At 56.9% G+C, this 12,411-nt stretch overlaps 1 protein-coding gene and 1 long non-coding RNA gene across 3 annotated transcripts in view; one reads left to right on the forward strand and one right to left on the reverse strand.

The window, feature by feature from the left end:
• MAN1C1 (mannosidase alpha class 1C member 1) overlaps nt 1-12,411 on the reverse strand; it is a 140,767-nt gene that overhangs the window by 56,542 nt on the left and 71,814 nt on the right. The window lies entirely within an intron of this gene.
• On the forward strand, nt 9,758-11,011 carry LOC138850709 (uncharacterized). Its single transcript, XR_011390835.2, has 2 exons — nt 9,758-10,639; nt 10,793-11,011. It is a non-coding gene; the product is annotated as an uncharacterized LOC138850709 (long non-coding RNA).

Consider the following 12,411-nt stretch of genomic DNA (forward strand, 5'->3'; position numbering starts at 1 on the left):
GGCCTTAGTGCAAAAAAGGCCTGGGCATGGACCGCAGCCAGAACGGTTCTACTTTTAAACAAAGCTTTTCCCTAATTATCAAATCAAGAAGGAACTGTAATGGGATACACGTGTTGTGCACTTTTTAACTTTCGAAGGGAAAGACGTTCCTGTTAGTCTGGGCCTCGGGCCGGCCTCGCCCCCGACCACCCGACACCTGATCTTGTTCATTGAAGACCCCTTGCCCTGGGAACCGAGTGCTCGCTGCAGACACACGGCCGCGGTCCTAGGTGTGCGCCCCAGCAGCAGGAGGAGTGAGCACGTCCCCTTGTCACTTCCTCGCTCCGAAGGACTCTACTGAGGGACTCATTCACACGGCCTCTGCCGCTCCGCATTTACAGCGTGATCGACTTGAATGCCACCAACGTTCCCCCTTTTACAAATGAGCGGTATTTAAGGAAAATGCCAGCTGGTCGTCTATTTGAGGAGGGGCGGAGGAAATGCGAGGTTGGTGTCACTCCCTCTGCCGCACCAGCTGCTTGCAGGTGCACGGGTGACCGTGGCCTTGCTTCGCGGCAGCTAATGGCAGTTCAGGAGGGGACCCTGTCAGTCTCGCAGCTGGCTCGGGACCCCCGACTCTGTTGGTGCATTTCCTGGTGGCCCAGGACCGGGCTGGGGGGAAGGGGGCCGGAGGGGGCTAACCCCAATGCCACGGATCCTAAATGGGGCTGCCAGGCCCTGAGCTTCCCAATGCACCATGTGCTGTGGGGAAAGGCCCGCGGATCTGCCCCAGCACAGAGCTGGAGGAAGCTGGAAATGCAGGCAGGCCGGCCGGCCTCTGCGGTTGTGTTAACACGGGCCCCGGGAACGCCTTCTCCGTGGCCTTGGATCTGTGCAACCACACTGTGATGGTGTGCATGTCTGTGTACCCTAAAGGGCCAAGCAGGGCTGGCACCCTCCTGCAGGTTCAGCTTGGGACTGGCACACAGTGGTGCTCAATAGATGCAGAATGTGTGATGCAGTAAGAACACGTCCATTCATGCTGCCTCTTTGACCAAGTGGAGCGGAGTTGAGAGCCGACAGCGACTCGGTACCTGGCCCATTTATCCCCGAGCCAGGAAGGTGTGTCTAGCACTGGCGTCCCCAGACGGGAGCTCAGCTGCTTCCTCCCAGCCTGCTCCAAGAGCCGTCTCACTCCAGAGCCATGCCAGGCGGGCGGGATCTGAGCATGGTTGACTGCAAGGTTGTTCCCGATCATCCCATGTCTATGGCTTTGGCCACGTGACTCGGCAGTTGTCCCCGTAAGAAATGAGGGGTCTTCCGAGGCCACACCCACATCCACCTGCTCTTTCAGACCAAGTCTCTGCACGAGAAACAGCACACCGAGGACATAAGGAGCTGAGCCCCATCCGAGTGAGGTCCCCGGACTGGGCGGCCCCCAGCTGACCACATACACTGCATTAGCCCGGCGAGACCCACAGACAGGAGAAACCATGAATGGCTTTTGTTCAAGCCACTGAGTTTCAGAGTGGCTTGTGACACAGCAGGCACTAACGGAGCTCAGCATTTTGAACAGCTGGGGACCCGCAGGCCCAGAGGGACCGTCCCCGTCACCACACCGGCCAGTGCGGGCATTGAGGGCAGCACCGCTCGCCGAGGGCCCTTCCAACTACACCAAGCCCCGAGCTTCCGGCAGGAGCCCACTGCTTCCCACCTGCACGGAGTCCTCGGCTCCGAGGTTCTGAACAAAGGGCGGGCGCAGGGACATGAAGGTCATGGAGGAGCCACAAAAGGTCAAAGGCATCTCGTCATTTCCCAGTCAGACCCCCCCCTTTAGAAAGCCGCTGGGTTTCCACAAACTGCAGCTACGTGTTCCAACACAAAAAGCAAACCACGCTGGCCTTTTCCCATCTGTGAAAAATGATGGAAATCAATAGGATTCGTAATAGTAATCTATACAAGGCATTGAGCACACAGTCAGTGGTCAATAGGAGCTAGCTATTATTATCAAATTCTCTCACAAAGTCGTCTTAAACCTTTGGTGTTGCCATTCATCAGCCAGGCAGCAAAGCAAATGGACAGAACCAGCCACGGCTGACCCCGCTGAACGCCTGCACCGGCCTTCCACGAACAGCCACACAGGGAATCTTACAGCACCTGGGGCCCCAACCCCGTCTTACAGATGCAGCAGCCGAGGCCCGGTGAGGCGGATCCGCCCCCAGTTAGAGTCCCACCCCAGAGGCCCGGCTCACGCCCCTGGGGAGGGGCTGAACGCAGGTGCAGAATGGGGAAAGAAACAAACTCAGGGGGTTCATCAAAGAATCCAGAGCACCCTCGCTCCACAAAGGCTGAACGTCAGACGACTTGAAAAGCCCCGGCAAGAATATGGAGCAACGGAGCCCTCCTCGCTCCGTCACCCTGCTCCACCTTGGCTGGCTACACAGTGTGAATGATGGAGCCGGACAGTGAGGGTGGACAAGAAGCCCCTGGGATGCTGGCCTGACCAGCACGGCTTCTGCAGACATTTATTGATTACCTACTGTATGCAGCACGGAGGGCCTGGAGCTGCTGCTACGAATCCAACACCAGGAGGGTGTTCTAGACCAGCTTGGCCTCCGGGCGCCTGCTGCATGGGCTGCACTAGGGCCCCGCGTGCCCCAGCTGGAGCAGGAGATGCCGCCTACGCGGCAGGGTGGCGAGGATGCCATCCCCACCTGCCTTCCGGGCTCGGGCCGGGTGACCTCTCCCCGGCCTGCACCTCTCCTCGTCAGGGGGCTGTGTGGTGGGGCAGGGCCACCTTCCTGCCTTCCCCGGCTCAGCGCCCAGGGGACGGCCTCAGCTCTGTGGATTCCCCAGGGGACGGCCTCAGCTCTGTGGATTCCCCAGGGGACGGCCTCAGCTCTGTGGATTCCCCAGGGCTGGCTCGGGAAAATGCAAGCACCAGAGGCCCAGCTGGAGTTGACTGAGTAAGAAGTTTCCCAGGGAGTCTCAGACGATGGCCAGGACGGCGGTCCCTCGGGACTGACTCACCGCCAGCCCAGGGGCGGGGATCAGAGTCCAGAATTTTCTATTTTAGACACTTCCACAGGAGCCTTCTTTCTTACTCCTTCTAACCCAGCCCTCCAAGGCTGCCAGAGTTAGGAACTGTTCTTCCCATTTTACAGACGAGGAAACTGAGGCCAGAGAGGGCACACACAGGCCTCTTTCCTGACACTGAGTCCAGTGCTGTTCCTATGATATCTCACGTCTTCCCACAAGTGAGGTGAGGCCAGGGAGCAGAGCGCTAGGAATCTGCACACTGCTGGGTGCTTTTCTGCCACCTTATGCAATCCTTACCACAGTCGAGTGACCTGCACCATACCCATTTTACAGATGAGAAGACAGACCCAGGAAGGTGAGTGGATTTTCCCAGCATCACAATGGCAAAACAAATTTCATGCCCAGGCTTCCAAACTCCATAGCAGCAGCAGGGAGCTACTTTCTGTTTTTTGTTGTTTAATTCTTTTTAAAGATTTTATTTACTTGAGAGGTAGAGTCAGAGACACAGAGAAGAGGCAGAGAGAAAGAGAGGTCTTCCATCCACTGGTTCACTCCCCAAATGGCTGGAACAGCCAGGGCTGAACCAATCTGAAGCCAGGAGCCAGGAGCTTCCTCCAGGTCTCCCACGCTGGTGTAGGGGCCCAAGGACTTGGGCCATCTTCTACTGCTTTCCCAGGCCACAGCAGAGAGCTGGATAGGAAGAGGAGCAGCCGGGACTCGAACCAGTGCCCCTATGGGATGCTAGAACTGCAGGTGGAGGCTTAGCTCACTATGCCACAGGGCCAGCCCCAGAGAACTACTTTCTAAAATCAGGGTTCCCTGGGGTCCCAGTCCCGTAAGTGATGACAAATTTGTGGGAGGTTGGGGCAGCGTCGGGCCAGCCTCTCTGTGAGGCCTGAGAGGAGCAGGAGTCACTTCCATCAGTCTAGCAGGTTTGTTTTGTAAAACAAGATTTGATCAAAGACAATGATCCTGTCTGTCTGGAGGATGACAGCTGGCCCAGGGCCCGATCAGGCAGCCGTGCTCCTGGGGCCCGGCCAAGACGGCTTCCGCCCTCTGCACAGCCTCACCGCCGGCTCCTCCGCCCACAGGGCCCTGGCCGCGGACACAGGAAGAATGCTGGTGCAGGGCGCCCAGCGTGCGGCACCTGACGCCCCACAGAGGCAGGAACAAACAGCTAGTGCCTGACTGGACGGGAAGTGGAAGCTGAGCGCCTCCCCCCCGGCTTCTCCACGCAGCCACAGGCCAGGGACTCCAGCCTCCTCTCTTCTCATCCCAGTACTGCTTCCCACACCTGCACTGTATTCATTGACTCTCATTTTATTTGAAAGGCAGAGACATCTGCTGATTCACTCCCCAGGTGCCTGCTCCAGCTTGGGCTGGGCCAGGCCAAAGCCAGGAGCGGGAACTCCATCCTGGTCTCCCACAGAGGCCCAGGTCTTGGTTCGTCGTCTGCTGCCTCCAGGAGGGGCCTTAGCAGGAAGTGGGATCAGAAGTAGAGTGGGTGGGGCTTGAACCCTGGCCCTGTGATACGGGATGGGGTATCCCAAGGGCGATGTCACATTGCACCCCACACCCGGCCCAGGCTCCTGCATTCTGACGTTTGCTGCCCTCTTCCCCGAGAGGACACAGGCAGGGCAAGGCAGGGCCCAGGTCCGGTTTACCTCTGAAACCTCCAGTGCCTACTCCAGTCCCTGGAACTCCATAGTTCAACAGCGGCTCCTTGAATGAACAAAAGACCGAATGAGTGACAAGTCCCGCGCAGTCAGTGACTGCTTTACTGAACCAGGGACTCAGCCGGTGGCAATGCCCACGACAAAATTATGAACATGCAAGGGAGCCTGGCACTGTGGTGTAGCGGGTAAAATGCTGCCTGTGATGCAGCACCCTATATAGGTACCAGCTCATGTCCCGGCTGCTCCACTTCCCATCCAGCTCCCTGCTAAGGGCCTGGGAAAAGCAGTGGAAGATGCCCCAAGTACTTGGGCCCCTGCCACCCACATGGGAGACCCAGAAGAAGCTTCTGGCTTCAGCCTGGCCCAGCCCCAATCATTGTGGCCATCTGCAGAGTAAAGCGGTGGATGAAGAACCCTCTCTTTCTCTCTGTAGCACCGACTTTCAAGTAAATAAATCTTATTTTTTAAGGTTTATTTATCTATTTGAAAGAATTACACAGAGAGGGAAGAGACAGAGAGAGTGAGAGAGAAAGATCTTCCATCTGCTGGTTCACTTCCCAAATGGCCACAAGCTCCAGGGCTGAGCCAGGCAGAAGCCAGGAGCCAGGAGCTTCTTCTGGGTCTCCCACATGGGTACAGTGCCCAAGCACTTGGACCAACTTCCACTGCTTTCCAGGCACATTAGCAGGGAGCTGGGTCGGAAGTAGAGCAGCCAGGTCTCAAACTGGCACCCATTTGGGATGCTGGGAGTCGTAGGCAGCAGCTTTACCCACTACGCCACAACACCAGCCCCAAATAAATAAATATTTCAAAATAAAAACAAAAGAAAAAACAGGGGAGGAGGAAAAATAGTTCAAGGCTGCAGCCAAGGCCAAGGCAGTGAGAGTCGGACGCTGGCTTCCCAGTGTCAGGCCTAACCCTCCCTTTGGAGGCCCTCGGATGCATCTTCTCCTCCAGAGGCAAACCAAAGCTCTGGTTAAGCAAAAGGAATGTGAGCAGTTACATTCTATCTATTGATTGCCACCCTCCTGCGGCTTCTCAGATAAGCCCCCCACGGGCAACGCCGGGGCACAGCTCGCCCAGCGGCAGCCTGATGGGAGGTCCAGGGGCAGACTCTCTGCGCGGGCTGATTTCCACGCTTTGGAAATCTCTGCCTCGTGCCCGTGGCTTTCTACGCTGGGGTTGCCGCTCCCTGGGTTTTAGAGAATGAGAAATCTGTGGCTGATCACACATTCAGCAACCAAGTGCACTTATTCGAAGGCCTAAATTGCAGAAATAACTCGCGTGATTAGCTGGATGAATATCAGCACGGATCATCAAGCTCAATCTATGGATACATTGGGGAGAGGCGCCTGGGCTGAGCAGAGGACAAGGCCTCCCCCTTCTCTCCTGCTGGGCAGAGACAGCCCCCGCAAGGCGGCCAAGGAGGGACCCCCACCAGGCCTCCACTGCCCAGAGATGCTTGATCCCACTCTGCCTTGCATGAGGACCGGCCACATGGCACCCCTTGGCTCCCTGGCAAAGGCAGTTGGCCTCTGGTTCTCCCTAAAGGGCAGAGCAACCGACAACCAGCCAGGCCCAGGGACGGTTGTGAGGACAGGGCCCTGGTCTTGGAGCTGTCCAGTCCAGTGGCTCTCTGCAGGCCCACAGCTCCTGTCTGGGCCCTGCCACCTGCTCAGCACCCTCCCTGCCCAGGGCTCGCACTCCCGGGCTGCTCGTGCCTGCCCTTGTCCTGGCCGGCAAGGCTTCTCTCTGCAGCCAGAGCCCAGGCCCTGCAGGAACCCGGCTCCAGGCACAGCGCTCGCTCAGCCCCTGAATCTCAGCCAGGGACGCCTACAACTTCCCCTATGGCCGGCCGGGCTGCACTGGCCGCTTCCTCCAGGCCCTGACAGCCCCTCCCAGGGACTGAGAATCCAGGAAGGGGGCCAGGGACAACGCTAAACACGGCCAACTCCTGCTCTTCCGCTCAGTTTGGAGACTGTGGTGTGAGGGGGCGGGGCAGGTACCCTCCCACCTGACAGCAGGAGGCCACACAGCACACACACACACACACACACACCCGCCCTTTCACAGCAGAAGCTGCTTGGGTTCTGACCCTGGCTCTGCAATCTGCAGCTGTGCGACCCAGGCCGAGGTGCTGACCTCCGTCTCCGCTTCCTCACTGGTGAAATGTGGACGCCCTGCACGGAATCACCTGCAGGAGTCTCTAGGCACGTATGTAAAGCACTTAGCACGTGGCTAGTGCTTACACGTGTTGCCTGTGGGGAGCAGCCCGGACTGGACTGAGTTACTGGAATTAAGACTTATTCTATGCATCTGCTCTCCCACAATATGGCTCTGGTAGAGAAGTAAACAGCTTCCACACAGCTGCCTCCAGTTCAGCTAATAAACTGTAGGACTTGCTCCTGATTGGAGGAGAGCAGCGTACTCGGCGTGTGGGCAGCCGAGTTAGGATTGGTGGAGCAGGACTATAAAGGAGGAGAGAGACGGCATGCACCGGGAACATCTAAGGGGAACATCTAGCTGAAGGAACACCTGTGCAGCCCCCGAGAGAGCCGGCCGGCGGTGTGCCACTCCCCTGCGGAAGTGGGGAATGTGGCAGGGGGAACTGCCCTTCCACGGAGGTGGAAGGGATAGTAGCCAACCCGGGAAGAACCAGCAGCAAACCCGGGGAGGGCCGAGCAGACGAAAGAACAGCGCAGGGTCCTGTGTCGTTCCTCCACGAAGAGGGGGAGCGACATTGCCTAATCCTCTTTCTTTTTTTTTTTTTTTTAAGATTTATTTATTTATTTGAAAGGCAAAAGTACAGAGAAAGAGAGAGGTCTTCCATCCACTGGTTCACTCCCCAAATGGCCACAATGGCCGGAGTTGGGCTGATCTGAAGCCAGGAACCAAGAGCTTCTTCCGGATCTCCCACGTGGGTACAGGGGTCCAAGGACTCGGGCCATCTTCCACTGCTTTCCCAGACCATAGTAGAGAGCTGGATCAGAAGTGGAGCAGCCAGGACTTGAACTGGTGCCCATATGGGATGCCGGCCTGCAGGCAGCAGCTTTACCTGCTACACCACAGCGCCGGCCCCGAGCTTTACATTCTTATTCATAACCTCTAATTTCTCTACAATAGGTGCATATCATGTATACCATTTTTAAAAAGGAAAACAGAGGTAGAGTAATTTTAAGGGTAAAAAAGGATTTTCACAGGGCTGGCACTGCAGCACAGGGGGTTAAGTTGCCATCTGCAATACCAGTATTCCCTATGGGCGCTGGTTCGAGTCCTGGCTGCTCACTGCCAATACAGCTTCTTACTAATGCACCTGGGAAAACAGTGGAAGACGGCTCAAGTCCTTGGGCTCCTGCCACCTATGTGGGAGGCTCCCGGCTTCGTCCTGGCCCAGCCCTGGCCATTGTGACCACTTGGGGAGTGAACCAGCAGATGAAAGATCTCTTTGTCTCTCCCTCTCTGTTACTCTGCCTTTCAAATAAATAAATAAATCTTAAAAAAAAAAAAGATAAGAAAGAAAAGGATTTTCACGCACCTGATCTAACACGGATAAGGGGATTTGCTCAGCCTTCATCCCTGCCTGCCTGAGAGGGTGCACGGAAAACAGCAGCCTTTAGGGCAGGGACGCGCACACCTCCGGGGGGTGCTGTGTCTGAGGACAAGGTGGGACATGAGCATCTTCAGCCACCCCGCCAGCCTCCCTCCTGGCTCCATCCTGCGAGAAACCAGCCTTGAAAATCAGCACCCAACCAGACGCGAAAGGAGCCCGCCTGCCGGCTCAGGGTGAGAGGAATTACGGCTTCACCGGCAGAGACCCTGCCCGCTGCGGTGACACGTGGGACGCAAATGAACCCTGCGGACGGAGAGGGGACACCAGCACGGCATCAGCTGGAGGTCGGGGTAACCACAGAGGCTAAACACCATCCGTGTCACAGCTCTGTCAGCGGCATTGAAGCTGACAAGACACTTCACCGGCAAGATGCCACCTCGACACAGACGCCAGAGTGAAGTGGCTCTGTGCGCCAGCCGTGGCAGCTCCACTGTGCAGTCTGCAGCTTGAGCGAGCATGTGCCGAGCGGCCCAGAGCCCCGCCTGCTGCTGCCTTCTCCTGCCCTGGGACCGCGTCTGTTTAGCCACCTGTTCTCAGCACCTGCACCGTGGGCGGCCGGGCTGTGCTGGGGCTCCAGAGCCAGGCCCAGGCAGGGCCGGTTTCAGAGGCAGAGCAGGTCTTCCAGGAAACACAAAGCCAATCTCCCCACACAGGCGACAGCAGGGCAAGAGCGGGATAGGACCCAAAGGGGAGCCTGCACGGGCCGGGGAGACTCGTGCCCTCAGCCTTGGGAGACAGCGAGGGAGTGAAGGACTCTGTAGGGCCGAAGGACGTGGGCCATTTGTGATGATAAAGTTCCTGCAAGGCTTTTCTTACCAAAGGCACCCAAAAGCCTCAGGCAGGAGGCGGGGGCTGCCACACGTCCATCCGCACCCCCAGCCCGCTTTCCACCACGCTTCACAAGCTACACGAAGTTGCACAGAGTCCCCTGGGTTCCAAGACAGGATCGCCCCAGCACCTTCTTGTCACACCACAGCTGACTGCTATTTGCAAAGGGCCGACCCCAACACCTGCTGTGTGAAAAGCCCTCGGGCTCGGGATGCCCACACCAGGCGGCCTTTTCCAGGCCAGCCCTGCCCTCCTGCTGCCACCCCAGTGAAGCAGGACCCCACTCCCTCAGGTGACAGACTCGGCACCCACAGAGGCGGCAGGGGGCTCACCCTTTGCAAAGCACTGCCTGGGCTAAGGCGAATATGGTGGGGGGGGGGCATCACCTCAGGATTCTACCCTGGTTCTGTAACTGTGGTTCCTAACCTGGGTATTTGTTTTCATTTGAACGGGATCTCCCCACCCCACCCCCTTCACTGATTCACTCTCCAAATGCCTGCAATAGCAGGGCTGGGCCAAACCTAAGCCAAGAGCCCAGAACTCAATTGAGATTTCCCTCGTGGGCGGCAGGAACCCAGTAACTTGAGCCGTCCCCTGTATCTCCCGGGGCAGGAAGCTGGAGGCTGGAGCCGGAGTCAAGACTCAAACCCAAGCACTTCAATGCTGAATGCAGGTGTCTACTGCTGGACTCAGTGGCCACTCCCAGAGATTCTATTTTTTTTTCTTTTAAAGATTAATTTATTTATTTGAAAGGCAGAGTTACAGAGAGGCAGAAGCAGAGAGAGAGAGAGAGAGAAAGAGAGAGAGGTCTTCCATTCACTGGTTCACTCTCCAGATGGCTGCAACATCACAAACAGCCCGTGTCCTTTGGCCATGCGCTGATCTGAAGCCAGGAGCCAGGAGCCAGGAGCCTCCTCCAGATCTCCTACGCGGGTACAGGGACCCAAGGACTTGGGCCATCCTCCACTACTTTCCCAGGCCTCAGCAGAGAGCTGGATCAGAAGTGGAACAGCCGGGACGTGAACTGGAGCCCATATGGGATGCCGGCACTGCAGATTCTATTTTGAATGCAGATCATTGGCCCAGTGCCAGACGCACGGAATTGGAATTTCTGGGGATGGAACCTGAAGTTCATGTTGCAAAAGCCCAGCAGGGAATTCTGCTGCTTCCTCCCGGTTCAGAGGCACAAGCCGCCCAGCTGCTCATTTCACAGGATGAAAGACTGAATCCCAGGGAGAGACGGGGAAGTCACACAGGCAGGGTGGGACCCAACTCCCCTGCTCCCAGCCCTGCCAGCATTAATGATGAAGGAGATGATGACGGCGAAGGCAGCTGCTGCTTACTGGACCTACTTGCTGCCTTCGCAATGAATTAACTGAATTTCTACAACCACTCTATGAAGTAGGTAAAGGCTGAGTAATCCCCTTACCAGGAAAGCTTGGAATCAGAAGTGTTTCAGATCTTGCAGTTTTCGGGGGTTTTGGAATGTCAGCATAGACATTACAGGGTGAGTATCCCTAATCAGAAAACCCAAACCTAAAATGCCCTAGGGGGGTTGGTGGTATATTGGGTGAAAGACACCACTTGCAGTGCTGGCATCCCATATGGGTGCCAGTTCGAGCCCCGGCTGCTCCTCTTCTGATCCAGCTCTCTGTTATAGCCTGGAAAAGCAGTAGAAGATGGCCCAAGTGCTTGGGCCCCTGCACCCGCATGGGAGATCAAGAAGAAGCTCCAGGCTCCTGGCTTAGGATTGGCGCAGCTCGAGCCATTTTGGTCATCTGGGGAGTGAACCAGCAGATGGAAGACCTCTCTCTCTCTCTGCCTCTGCCTCTCTGTAACTCTTTTAAATACAATAAATAAATGTTTTTAAAATGCCCTAGAATCCAAGGCTTTTTTGAGCAGAGAGGATACTCGGAATGTTTCAGACTGAGGTGGGTGTTTGGCGGGAGTTAAAGCCCCAGCTGGCACTCCCTCCCGCATCCCATACTGGGGTACCTGGGCTGCGGTCCCAGCTCCACGTCCGGTCCCAGCTTCCTGCTAACATGTGCCCTGGGAGGCAGCAGTGACACCCGTGTGGGAGACCCAGCTGGAGCTCCGTGCTCCTGGCTTCACCCTGCTCCATCCATGGCTGTTACGGTCATCTGGGGAGTGAACCGGTGGAAGGAAGATCTCTGTGGTTTGCCTGCCTTTCAAATATATATATATATATATATATATATGTATGTATTTAGTTTCAGATTTTTGGAGCATTTCAGATTTCAGAGTAGGGAAAATCTGCAGAGTAATTGTGGGAAACTGAGCCACAGAAAGGTTGATCCACTTGCCCAAGGTCACACAGCCAGAAGTGGTGCCAAAGCCTGTGTTCCTAACCAATGGGCTTAACTGCCTCAAAAAAACCAGGATCCTCCAAACCCCAGGGTTTTGTTTTCTCCCCAGCCTGTGGGTGGAGCTATAGATCCTGGAATGCTGCCGGGGGAGGGGGTGACCCCAGAGGAGGAGCTGCCCAGCCCTGCTCCCTGGAGGAGGAGGGAGAGCCAGGGCTCTAAGCCAGGGAGCTGGGGGAGTGGGAGTCTCTGTGGGCTGCATGACCCACCTGCTTTTGCACTTATTCCAGGCGTGGTCTGTGTTTTGGGAATTCGAGGCCTCTTCAATGGAGTCACATCAGGCGTGGTTCACTGCCACCTCTGGGCAAGACCCAGAGCCAACAGCTGCGTGATCACGCTCCGCTCAGGCCGCCCCCCAGGGACGCCAGCCTGGCCTGCGGCATGGGGGACTTCGTCCTCCTCGGTTTGGGGAAGGTAAAAGTAACCACGTGGCTTTATGTTTAATGCCCGACATGGGAAGAGGGAGCCAGGGGCCAGGGTGAGAGGCACCCACGGACCTCGTGGCCGCCTTCAAACCAAAAGAACACACAGACACTGCTTTGCCTCTCGCCTGGGCCTGGTACCCGTGGTGCTGTGCAGGGTGGTGAAACAGGAAGCCGAGGTCCCCGTGCAGAGGCCGAGGAAACGGGCAGTGAAGGGCCGCGCTGTTGTCTATAGCACGTGTGAGCGGGGAGGGGGGTGGGAGTCCCAGCTCCTCATCGTGGTGAGAGCTGCAGAGAAACCAAACTCACGAGAAGGCGCCTGGCCTGGCAGGCGGGCACCATGGCTAAGCCCTTCCGGTTCAACATTAACACAAAGAGCCCACACTGCCGTGGCCTTCCCGCCAATTCGGGACAACAGGGAGAAGGAAGGGGTCCCTCTCAAGCAGCCCAAGCAGGCGCCAGCTTCCAGGCCT

This window comes from Oryctolagus cuniculus, chromosome 7 (genome assembly GCF_051225735.1).
Source record: "Oryctolagus cuniculus isolate XC-2025 breed Fujian yellow rabbit chromosome 7, ASM5122573v1, whole genome shotgun sequence".
Lineage (NCBI taxonomy): Eukaryota > Metazoa > Chordata > Mammalia > Lagomorpha > Leporidae > Oryctolagus > Oryctolagus cuniculus.